Here is a 13,829-nt window from a genome sequence, read left to right as displayed (position 1 = left end):
TTTCTATAGCCTACAGTGAGTGGGCTGAACATTACAGCAAGCAGGCCCTAGAAGCTGCACAGCCACTGCTTCTAGAGAAGCCCAAAAGAAACATGGGGATTCTCATGGCAACCCAATGTGCCACAGCACCCTGTTGGGAACCTGTTGGTCTAAATTAAGTTATAGAGCAAGGCAGTCATGGGGAGTTATACATTTTTTCACAACAGTAGATGTAAAATAAAGCAAGTCTGCAATTTACATTCAGTATTTTTTTTTTGCTGGCCATGGGAAGCAAGGGACTTCTTGTAATTAGACTCTTTAAAAAAAAAAAAGATGCGACTAAACACAGGAAGTCCCGGTCATCTGCGCTCACAGTGAAGGCATCAATCATTTGATTGATGGACACATTGAGCTGTAGCACTCTGTATTAGCTAGACTTCATCATGTGTTTAGTCTCTTTTTTCAACAAGCACAAGACTAAAAATCTGCATTTAGGAGACTGGGCCTGGATTTCTGGTAAGTATAGTTTTGTTTTACAGTATAAGAGAAAAAAAAAAAGAGAATGTAAACTGTAAACTGCAAACTTGCTGTATCTCAGATCTACTGTTGATTTCAATTACATATGTTTCGTTGTGTGTTTCATCTCAAAGAGGACTTGTAGCATCTTCTAAAAACGTCATCTTTCATTATATGCTTAGTCGCCGCTCCACTGATTAAAACAATATGGGAGGATTTATCATGCTGTGTGGCAGGTGCAGAAGGGAAAAAGTTGCAAAATGTTTGCACAAGCCCCCCTTATTTTTTTAAATGATAAAATAAATATATGGTAAAAAATGAAAGGAAAGGTTACTAAGAATTCTGAGTATTATTACACAGATCCATAGTTCTTTCCACCATTGCGTACAGCACTTGGGACTAATACATTTCAATAGCCCGGTTCATACGTTCGTGTTTAAAAAAAATAAGGGCGGATCCTAGTACGGACCCGCTATCAGTCTATATAGAGGTCTATGACTTGCGGACCACTACGAATGCACTTCTGTAGTGTGGTCCGCAATTGCAGCTTCACAATTACTAGCCACAAGAAAGTGTCAATGAGGCCTAAAAACTCTATTTATGAGCTCATCCTTGCATGTGTGTAGACGCTATTTATTACTGGAAATGTCTGATCAGCTGTACAGGGGAGCCACTGCATCAGTACCCAAACACAGTAAATGGTGCTCGAGGGTCTGAGTAGTCTACTGTGTAGTGGTATCACAGGTTATTGTACCTGTAACTTGTACACTTCAATAGATGCTGAGCTGCAGCAACTGGAGCCACCTCTATACAGTAGAGCCAATAACACCACTAGCGATGCCGAAAGACGCACCAGGAAGTGGAGTTTAATGGACCACTGGTGGGATGGACTTGCTGCGGCAGGCGACCCCCAGGTCATTACTCCTGGCTTGGCTGCTAGTGCAGGCAAGGTAAAGCAGGAGACAGGCAGGCTGGAGGTCAGCAGGACTCTTGGCGGGAATCAAGACAGCAGACAGATAGCTGGGAGACAGGAATGACTGGAACTAGGGAGCAGGATACGCGGGCAGGTAACATGGGCAGGTAACACAGTCAGCTGGGACCACACATTTATGGAAAGCATGCAGAGGCTCCAACATTAGGATTAGGGCAGACTGGGATTTATAGGGAGGAATTAGCACATCAGCCAATAAAGGGCACGCTGGCCCTTTAAATTAAAGCAGCGTTGGTGCGTGTGCTCTCCCTAAGATACAGGAACGCGTTCGCCGGACTGGCAGAGAGCCAGCGCCTCGGGAGAGAGCAGGAGCCGGGGCAGCAGACACAGGCATGCGGCCAGGGACGGGAGTACGGCCGCAGCCAGACTTGATAGTTGTAACACACATTAACTTCCATTTATTGAATTTCTCAACATTTTTTTCTGAACCTTGGCACCTCCAGTGGGGCAACCAGGCAGGGAAGGCCTCATTCTAAATGTAGGTATCAGTTCCAGAGGTGGGACCTGAATCTATGAGACATGTAGGATATACTGACTGTAGAGATATAAATGGCCCATGACCCTCAATAGTGTAAAACTACAAAATGTCACATATAAGAATAAGGCTATTGATGCCTGCTAACCTGAGGCGGTTGTGCTATGAGCCCGACACCGCCAGTTGCTTAATCACCACAGTGATCAAATAGAGGCATCTGCTGCCTATCCTTGGGAGTGGGGGAGACCCTGATCAGAGAAACTGGAGGAGATTTGCCCACTGGAGGTCCCTGCTTCTGCTTCACTGGACCTTTAGCGGGCAAATCTCCTCCATTTAGGATATACTAACTTATAGGAAATCTTGCCACTTGCAAATCTCCACTAGCCAAATCATGGTTTGTTGTTGAGATTTTCATGTTGTTTTTATAAATATTTTTGGTATTGCTTTGTTTTTGTTTATCAGCAGGCTTACATAATATGATTTGCATTGTTTAGTAAAAGTAGCAGATACAAGAGGTATTGTTGTTGACAGGCTCCAAGGGAAACACTAGGAATTTGATTTCCTTTGATCAACCTGATGTTCTGTGATCTTTGCTTTTACTTGGCACAGGAGCATTTCAGCTAATTGTAATAAATGAGTCACTTTGGATCATGCCAAATATATGTATGTTCAAATTAGATGTATGTTTTTTAATATCTTAAACTCTGTCCTAGGCACACATAATTCACTATACTCAAGATCTAAAATAATATTCTAATTAGGTGTGCAAATGTGGCCATCTAAAAGCAGGCTGGACCTTCTCTGGCCTCCAGAACTGCTGTCCATTGTGGCATAAATTCTGCTAGGTGTTGAAATTCTTGTAGAAAAATAATGGCCCATGTGGACAGATTAGTACCCCACAGTTGCCTTAACCCCTTAAGGATATATGTCGTACCTGTACGGCATATGCCCGCAAGAGGAGTTCAGAACGGGACCGCGCCGCGTCCCCGCTCTGAACTGCCGCCGAGATCCCAACTGCTACCTGCAGCACGGGACCGCCACTATTAGCGGGAGCGGTCCGAACGCCGCTCCCGCTAATTAACACTGTTGGATGCAGCTGTCAAACATGACAGCTGCATCTAACAGTGTAAATGCAGCCCATCCCTGATGTCTAGTGGCGGATCCACCCCCCCGTGCGATGCGATCGTGGAGGGGCGATCCCTTCATCTTACCGGGCCTCAGTGACGTAATGGCGCTGATACAGGCCAAAGCAATAGAGCACCGATCTCATGGATCAGTGTAGTTGTATTAGAAGTCCCCCTGGGGGACTTCAAATTAAAATGAAAGTGAAAGAAAAAAAGTGTTTCCATTAATTAAAAAAACCCCCTCCCCTAATAAAAGTTTTAATCACCCCCCTTTTCCTATTTTATTAATAAAAATAAATAAATAAACAAACATGTTTGGTATCGTTGCGTGCGTAATCACACAAACTATTAATTTATCACATTCCTGATCTCGCATGGTAAACGGCGTAAGCACAAAAAAACGCTAAAGTGCAAAAATTGTGCTTTTTTGGTCACATCAAATCCAGAAACATTGTAATGAAAAGCGATTAAAAAGTCACATATACGCAATCAAGGTACTGATAGAAAGAAAACATCATGGCACAAAAAAATTACACCTCAATCAGACCCATAGACCAAAGGATAAAAGCGTTATAAACCTGGGAATGGAGCAATTTTAGGGAACTTTTTTTGCTGTAGAAGGTTTTATTTTTTAAAAGCCATTAAATAATATAAAAGTTATGCAAGTTGCATATCGTTTTAATTGTACCGACTTGAGGAACATATATAACATGTCAGTTTTTCCATAGGACAAACAGCGTAAAAACTAAAAAAAAACCCAAAGAAAGAATTGCGTTTATTAATTCTAATAGAGATTGGGTCCCCATTATTGAGATTGCAGATATTGGGGGCCTAGCATTTTCAATTTCACCGCACAAATCAATATGTGGTTTTGCAGCATATTTTATGCAAAAATTAGGTCTGCCTTTGCAAAGTACAATTAGGGACGTAAAAAATAAGGGCTCATGTGGGTTTCTAGGGGAAAAAATGCAACTGCTATGGCCTTTTAAACACAAGGAGGAAAAAACAAAAATTGGCTCCGACCGTAAGAGGTTAAAGGGTTTTTTTTTATTCCAAATTAACTGGTTTCAGAAAGTTGTATTGATTTGGGATATACATAACCATACAAAAATAAACAGTACATTGGAGTACCTATTTAAATTAGATAGTAATACTGAAATGATGTGAACAGCCTGCTCTATAGGATTAAGATCTGGGAATGTTCAGTTCTGCTACCAATGTCCTGCTGTCATCTGGTACACAGCTACTATGGAGGGATGAATTTACATGCTCACAATTCTTAAATAGGCCGTACTGTCCAAATGTCTATCCACTGGTATCAGAAGGGATCCCTTTTTTTTTTAAAACGGGGACAAATGTTGTACACAGCTGTTCCCATAGAAAACCAACCAGTGACACACATGCTACCTGTTGCTTTATTCTAATGGAGAATTAGGTCCCCATTATTGAGATTGCAGGTATTGGGGGCCTAGCAGTCAGACCCCCCCCCCTTCCCCCAATCAAATAGTTATCACATGTGGAAGCTGTAGGAAACCCTTTAATTGTGCACTGAGGCATTCCAAGCTATCCAAGCTCTTAATCAGGTCATAAACTTGTACAGTTCCAAACATATTGGTATTTTTGTTGTTTTTAGTACTACATTGGTAAGTGATGCATTTAAAGGAAGTGTGTTTTATGTATTTTGCATGGAGATAGTAAAAACATATTTTCCTGCCACTACAGGAGCTGACCTGGCCTTAGCATTCCACATGCTATGCATATATGTTGAATTGTTGGCAGTAACTGAGGATTATAAGTGTCAGCTGTTTATCATGCAGTGCCTGCTCATCAGAAGGACTCCTATACTCTCAACATTGATGTATGAGAAAACCCTAAAGATTGGCAGCTCAGGAAATTCTAGCCCCATGTAGTCTAGCACTGATGGCCTTGCCTTAGTCGAAATTACTTGGACAGGTGTCCAAAGTGGCTTTTCAGTCCATATTCATACGCCATTTTACAGCTACAACACCATGATTTGTTTGGTACAGTGTTATTTCTGTACATTACCCCCCCCCCCCCAATTTGTGAGATTTGGAATGATCATTCTATGTACTGTGGTGTCATTGTTTATTCATAGTGAGTTCATTGAAGTGTGTGCTGCTCTACACATACTATGCTGCACCTATTCTTGTGAATCCCATATCATGCCTTTAATATATGTTTTTATTTATTTTGGCTAATAAAAATGTACATTTTAAATTCTTTACCGTTTTTATTAACTGGTTTATCTCATTTGTTTTTTTACCTAAAATTTTCCTAAAATACAGAACATGCTAACTTACCTTATTTGTGCAGTAATGACTGATTTTCCCTTTACAACAATGTAACACAATTATAGAAAAACCAACTGCCAGCTTTACTGTGTGAACAAAGTCTAAGGGTATATTCACACGGGCGGGCTCGCAGCGAGATTCTCGCGGCGAGCCCGGCAGGTCCTGTCAGTTCCCATAAACTACATACTTGCTGCGGTCTAAACGACCGCAGCGAGTATGTAATTATACCGCGCTTAACCCCTTCTACTCCCGCCGGCTGTAAGCAGCATACATTACCTGTCCTCGCTGCACGGGTTCGGCGTCCTGCTCTCCCGTCCGGCCAATTAGTGTGTTGCCCAGCCGCAGCCACTGATTGGCCGGGCGGGAGAGCAGGACGCCGGACCCGTGCAGCAAGGACAGGTAATGTATGCTGCTTACAGCGGGGGAGCCGGCGGGAGTAGAAGGGGTTAAGCGCGGTATAATTACATACTCGCTGCGGTCGTTTAGACCGCAGCAAGTATGTAGTTTATGGGAACTGACAGGACCTGCTGGGCTCGCAGCGAGAATCTCGCTGCGAGCCCGCCCGTGTGAATATACCCTAAGGGTCCTTTTACACAGAAAGATTTTCTGCCAAAGATTTGAAGCCAAAGCCAGGAATGAATTGGAAAAGAGAAGAAATCTTAAGCTTTCCTTTATGACCTGCTCTCTGTTTACAGTTGGTTTCTGGCTTTGGCTTCAAATCTTTGGCAGATAATCTGTCTGAGAATCTTTCTGTGTAAATGGACCCTAACTCACATTTATAGATTAAAACATTCAGGTTTTTAATTTCAATCATTGGATAAAATAGTAGCAGATGAAGCCAAGCACAGCCAGATAATGTCTTTTTTATAGATCCATTAATATATATATATATTGTAGATAGAAAAAAAAAACACATAAAAATGTAAATACACTCTTTTGCTATGAACAAGGACAAGGTGAAAAGCCAGGTATGGCCGACATGTTGCCGTTTGTATTGCAATAAAGGAGGTGTTTTGCATTGCAACGCCAGTGCCTTGGGTTCTCAATACATCTGTTGCAATCAATGAATGCAAAGCCAGGTTGAGGAGATATCTCAGTCTGTATTACATGTCCTCCATTTATGATTCACTAGAAAATGTACCCGGCGCTGCCCGGGTATAAAGTGTCAGTGTCCTGTATACCTGCAGGGTCGTATTTACCATTAGGCACCCATGGTCTGGTGTGTAGGGTAGCACCTTGCAGAGGGGCAGTACCCTCCTGTTCAGACTTGCCAGAAAATCTGGTGTCTTTTCGAGGGGGGTATGGCGGTATTGGTCTGGTATAGCGGTGTTTTCCAGTCACAGTATGGCGGTATTGGTCATGACTGGTATGGCGGTGTTATCCAGTCACAGTATGGCGGTATTGGTCAGGTCTGGTGTGGCTGTGTTATCCAGTCACAGTATGGCGGTATTGGTCAGGTCTGGTATGGCAGTGTTATTCAGTAAAGTGTGTCGGTATTGGACATGTCTGGTATGGCGGTGTTATCCAGTCACAGTACGGCGGTATTGGTCAGGTCTGGTGTGGCGGTGTTCTCCAGTCACAGTATGGCGGTATTGGTCAGGTCTGGTATAGTGGTGTTATCCAGTCACAGTATGGCGGTATTGGTCAGGTGTGGTATGGCAGTGTTATCCAGTCACAGTATGGCGGTATTGGTCAGGTGTGGTATGACAGTGTTATCCAGTGACAGTATGGCGGTATTGGTCAGGTCTGGTGTGGCAGTGTTACCCAGTCACAGTATGGCGGTATTGGTCAGGTCTGGTATGACAGTGTTATCCAGCACAGTATGCCGGTATTGGTCAGGTCTGGTGTGGCAGTGTTACCCAGTCACAGTATGGCGGTATTGGTCAGGTCTGGTATGGCAGTGTTATCCAGTCACAGTGTGGCGGTATTGGTCAGGTCTAGTATGGCAGTGTTCTCCAGTCACAGTGTGGCGGTATTGGTCAGGTCTGGTATGGCAGTGTTATCCAGTCACAGTATGGCGGTATTGGTCAGGTCTGGTATGGAGGTGTTACCCAGTCACAGTGTGGCAATATTGGTCAGGTGTGTTATGACAGTGTTATCCAGCACAGTATGGCGGTATTGGTCAGGTCTGGTATGGCAGTGTTATCCAGTCACAGTATGGTTGTATTGGTCAGGTCTGGTATGGCAGTGTTATCCAGTCACAGTGTGGCGGTATTGGTCAGGTCTGGTATGGCAGTGTTATCCAGTCACAGTGTGGCGGTATTGGTCAGGTCTGGTATGGAGGTGTTATCCAGTCACAGTGTGGCGGTATTGGTCAGGTCTGGTATGGCAGTGTTATCCAGTCACAGTATGGCGGTATTGGTCAGGTCTGGTGTGGCGGTGTTACCCAGTCACAGTTTGGTATACCTGTCCTGTAGTGCCCTGTATATACATGTACTGTATAGATGGAGTAGGGGGTCCTGTATATACATGTACTGTATAGATGGAGTAAGGGGGTCCTGTATATACATGTACTGTATAGATGGAGTAGGAGGTCCTGTATATACATGTACTATATTGATGGAGTAGGAGGTCCTGTATATACATGTACTGTATAGATGGAGTAGGGGGCCCTGTATATACATGTACTGTATAGATGGAGTAGGGGGTCCTGTATACATGTACAGTATAGATGGAGTAGGGGGTTCTGTATATATATGTACTGTATAGATGGAGTAGGGGTTTCTGTATATACATGTACTGTATACATGGAGTAGGGGGTCCTGTATATATATGTACTGTATAGATGGAGTAGGGGGCCCTGTATATACATGTACTGTATAGATGGAGTAGGGGGCCCTGTATATACATGTACTGTATAGTTGGCGTAGGGGGTCCTGTATATACATGTACTGTATAGATGGAGTAGGGGGTCCTGTATATACATGTACTGTATAGATGGAGTAGGGGGCCCTGTATATACATGTACTGTATAGATGGAGTAGGGGGTCCTGTATATACATGTACTGTATAGATGGAGTAGGGGGTCCTGTATATACATGTACTGTATAGATGGAGTAGGGGGTCCTGTATATACATGTACTGTATAGATGGAGTAGGAGGTCCTGTATATACATGTACTGTATAGATGGAGTAGGGGGTCCTGTATATACATGTACTGCATAGATGGAGTAAGGGGGTCCTGTATATACATGTACTGTATAGATGGAGTAGGAGGTCCTGTATATACATGTACTGTATTGATGGAGTAGGAGGTCCTGTATATACATGTACTGTATAGATGGAGTAGGGGGCCCTGTATATACATGTACTGTATAGATGGAGTAGGGGGTCCTGTATACATGTACAGTATAGATGGAGTAGGGGGTTATGTATATATATGTACTGTATAGATGGAGTAGGGGTTTCTGTATATACATGTACTGTATACATGGAGTAGGGGGTCCTGTATATATATGTACTGTATAGATGGAGTAGGGGGCCCTGTATATACATGTACTGTATAGATGGAGTAGGGGGCCCTGTATATACATGTACTGTATAGTTGGTGTAGGGGGTCCTGTATATACATGTACTGTATAGATGGAGTAGGGGGTCCTGTATATACATGTACTGTATAGATGGAGTAGGGGGCCCTGTATATACATGTACTGTATAGTTGGTGTAGGGGGTCCTGAATATACATGTACTGTATAGATGGAGTAGGGGGCCCTGTATATACCTGTACTGTATAGATGGAGTAGGGGGTCCTGTATATACATGTACTGTATAGATGGAGTAGGGGGTCCTGTATATACATGTACTGTATAGATGGAGTAGGGGGTCCTGTATATACATGTACTGTATGGATGGAGTAGGGGGTCCTGTATATACATGTACTGTATAGATGGAGTAGGGGGTCCTGTATATACATGTACTGTATAGATGGAGTAGGGGGCCCTGTATATACATGTACTGTATAGATGGAGTAGGGGGTCCTGTATATACATGTACTGTATAGATGGAGTAGGGGGCCCTGTATATACATGTACTGTATAGATGGAGTAGGGGGCCCTGTATATACATGTACTGTATAGATGGAGTAGGGGGCCCTGTATATACATGTACTGTATAGATGGAGTAGGGGGTCCTGTATATACATGTACTGTATAGATGGAGTAGGGGGTCCTGTATACATGTACTGTATAGATGGAGTAGGAGGTCCTGTATATACATGTACTGTATGGATGGAGTAGGGGGTCCTGTATATACATGTACTGTATAGATGGAGTAGGGGGTCCTGTATATACATGTACTGTATAGATGGAGTAGGAGGTCCTGTATATACATGTACTGTATAGATGGAGTAGGGGGTCCTGTATATACATGTTCTGTATAGATGGAGTAGGGGGTCCTGTATATACATGTTCTGTATAGATGGAGTAGGGAGTCCTGTATATACATGTAGTGTATGGATGGAGTAGGGGGACCTGTATATACATGTACTGTATAGATGGAGTAGGGGGTCCTGTATATACATGTACTGTATAGATGGAGTAGGGGGTCCTGTATATATATGTACTGTATAGATGGAGTAGGGGGTCCTGTATATACATGTACTGTATAGATGGAGTAGGGGGCCCTGTATATACATGTACTGTATAGATGGAGTAGGGGGTCCTGTATATACATGTACTGTATAGATGGAGTAGGGGGTCCTGTATATACATGTACTGTATAGATGGAGTAGGGGGTCCTGTATATACATGTACTGTATAGATGGAGTAGGGGGTGCTGTATACATGTACTGTATAGATGGAGTAGGGGGTCCTGTATATACATGTACTGTATAGATGGAGTAGGGGGCCCTGTATATACATGTACTGTATAGATGGAGTAGGGGGTCCTGTATATACATGTACTGTATAGATGGAGTAGGGGGTCCTGTATATACATGTACTGTATAGATGGAGTAGGGGGTCCTGTATATACATGTACTGTATAGATGGAGTAGGGGGTGCTGTATACATGTACTGTATAGATGGAGTAGGGGGTCCTGTATATACATGTACTGTATAGATGGAGTAGGGGGTCCTGTATATACATGTACTGTATAGATGGAGTAGGGGGTCCTGTATATATATGTACTGTATAGATGGAGTAGGGGGTCCTGTATATACATGTACTGTATAGATGGAGTAGGGGGTCTACCAGTTATTACTGTGGATGTTGTGAGGCAGCTTCCCTAGCAACCATTGCTCCCTGTGAAAATGAAAGCAGTAATCCTATTGGTTGCTAAAGCTCCAACTGCAGTGTCTGCTGCAGCTAATTATATCACCTGTGTTTGCAGTGAGGAGATTTTCCCATTCATCTCTATGGGGCGCCTCTCTTTCCCCTCCCCCTCCCCTCCTGTACATCTGGGCGGGGACGGGACCTTCACAATAACCTTCCCGGGCACCCAATGTATCTGTGGGCGTTTGGAAGTCTATAGAGGACAGACAGACAGACAGACAGAAGGACAGACAGACAGACAGACTTTGATTTTTATGATATAGATTACTGACTTTGTATTCAATTATTGCAATTATAAACCTTAATGTGTGAGCACACCCTTAAAGTGTCACTGCCTTATTTTTTTTTTTGTTTTGTTTTGCTGAAATCAATAGTACAGACAATTTAAAGAAACTTTGTAATTGGGTTTATTAGGCAAATATGCCATTATCTCCATTCAAAAAGACTTTCCCCAGGTCCTCCCCTCCCTCCTCTCTTTCATTCACTGCTCTTTATCAGAAAATCTTGACTCTTTTTCATCAGTCGAGCCTTGTGTAACCTATGGAGAGGGGAGGGGGAGGACGGAGATTAGTCGCCAGCAGAGAGCAGAGAACAAAGGGTTACACAGCGGGACCTGTGTGGAAGCCAGTATTCAGAGGTCAGGGAGATCATTGCTGACTCCAGAAGATGTGCTGACTCCAGTGATGTAGCTGTAAATTAACTGTTTGTTGTCCTGTTTTGGTGCCTCATCTCCCTCAACCCCTCCCCTTTCCATAAGAGAACCATGAAGACAGGAGGGAGAGCTTCAAACTGCTTTTTCATGATAAAAATAAATTTTTCGGCTAATAAACCCAATTACAAAGTTTTTAAAAATCGCATGTACTATTGATTTCTACAAAAATTTTTTAAAGGACAGTGACACTTTAAAAAAGTTACAGAATGTGCAGAGACATCTGTTGACTGTCCCATCTCCTCATTGGTAAATTAGCTCTTTGTGAAGAGATTCTGTATCATTTAGGTGGTCACGGCATAATAACCAATGCTGCCCAGCATGGCAAATTACTTTCCAATAAACATACATATAAACCCATTATACAGTAGTGTACTGGAAACATAATTCAGTATTCCTGGTCATTTATTCTGCAGGGAAAGCTTTTTTTGTCAGATGTATCTGCCCGTCATTAATATAGTTGAAGCACTGATGACACAATCTCTAAAATACTTGTTGTGGCCTTTATGGAATTCAGACATCTCTAAGGGATGGAGAAAAGGAGAAATAAATGATTTTGCATTTTCGATACCTCTTCCCCTTTGCCCATAAGGAATCTGAGTAACAAATGAAACACTTATCTTTGCATTAGACTGATGTATTTCTTTACATTTAGCCGGGCCCTAGAAGTCATGGGAATGGAAGGAAAAGATTGAGCTTGGGGGGGGAAGGGGTGATGAGAATTTATCCTATGCACTCTATGAATGCATTATGATAGCCAATCACGCCAGAATGCTGCAAGCATTAGAGCCTCAAGACAACATGTTACCTTTGACAATAATTCAAAAGATGCAAGGTATCGTAGCAGATATTGGGAAGCCACTAACAGGAAATACATATTATCCCTCAGGGAGATCTGTGCCTAGACATGCATTACAGTGTTGATGTACATCTAGCTTTTTCATATAAAACATATAACAAATTCAAAGCATGGAAATCTGCAGCTCAGATGTGTCAGATTGGAGAAAGTAGGATATCAATGGCTTGGCAGCTTTGCTCTGAATGGAGACAGCTCGATTCTCCACCAACTGTCCATTGATTAATGTCCTCACTTAATTTCCCCCTATCCAATAGACTCACTAATGGGAGTAGATTGGGCAGCACCCAGTTGGGTGGAGACTGACCTTACCACCTCTTCCAGACAACAAGGCCAATCAACCTTTAGTAATTGAACATTAATGGACTTGGGCAAGAAGAGGCTGTTCTCCCGAGGGAAGTCCCCAGGTGGTAATAGACTGAGGAGTCTCATTCATATTCAGTTTTAGATTTGCAGGGACAGTGAGAGCTAGCACACGCACCCTGAAGAAGCGATGAAGGCTATGGATGCAGAGCACCCTCCTCCTACCTCTTGCATTTACCGTTGTATTGACATAACAGTATATCTTCATTCTATAGTTTTCTTCACAGCTGTACTCATGGGAAACATGTGTCTTCATAGCTCTTCCTTAACACAGGCAAGTTCCTCACCTCTAAATCTATCTTCAAGCACCCATTCTCCTATACACAATCTCTTCTACTGACACACAGTGTATCTTCATAACCCGTGAAACTTAAAAAGACAACCTGTATAGTATATCTTCATAACCTCTCCTGTCACATATAGACTACCACTTCTCCCTTCTATCAAGACAGAGCTATTTCTGATCATGAATTTTCAGGCAATTACTTCCTAAGCTAGTTTTTTTTCTCTTCCCAATCCTGTCCCTAACTTCTGTTAACCTTCTCAATGCCACGAATGTCCAAAGAACATTAACATTTCTTAGGACAAAGTTTGTGCTTCTGTTGGAACCTGCTAGTTTCAAGAGTCTTGTGATGAGTTTACAGTAAAATTACTTTGGTTTTAGCCATAATTTCTTGCTGTTTTCTTTTCCAGTTGACTGGTTAAAGGGCCTTTTTACGTGGAATGCTCATTGGACAAATTACCTAATTTTTGCCTTGTGGAAAAGGATCAGCGATCAGCTGATCACATCTTTTATGCAGGCACATAAATGGTTTGTGGGCAGCACGTCACCTGCGTAAACAGTAAATGGTTGCATGATCAAGAAATTTGGGCCCTTCCCTCCCAAATACTGGCCCATGTAAGCTCAATAAGAGACTGTCTAATCGTACAGTGTAGTCAACTGGCGCTCACATCTGGCAATTGTCTGCATACATAAAAGTACCCTAAGGACACCACTGGGTTTCCAGTCACTTTGTCATCTAATAATCTCATTATTGAACTACTTTTATGTATGGATGCCAGGCTGAATTATTCATATTTTATATATTATTCAATGTACAAGATGCTGTTATTGCAGTGATTTCCAAGAAATATAAAGAGATATAACATCACATAGCAGGCTGCCAAAGTGTGTGGGCATAAAAAATGTCTCTGCAGAGATAAAAGGATGAAATGAGAAGGATTGTCTCTTGG

This window comes from Dendropsophus ebraccatus, chromosome 8 (assembly GCF_027789765.1).
Source record: "Dendropsophus ebraccatus isolate aDenEbr1 chromosome 8, aDenEbr1.pat, whole genome shotgun sequence".
Taxonomy (NCBI): domain Eukaryota; kingdom Metazoa; phylum Chordata; class Amphibia; order Anura; family Hylidae; genus Dendropsophus; species Dendropsophus ebraccatus.
This window is presented reverse-complemented; position numbering follows the sequence as displayed.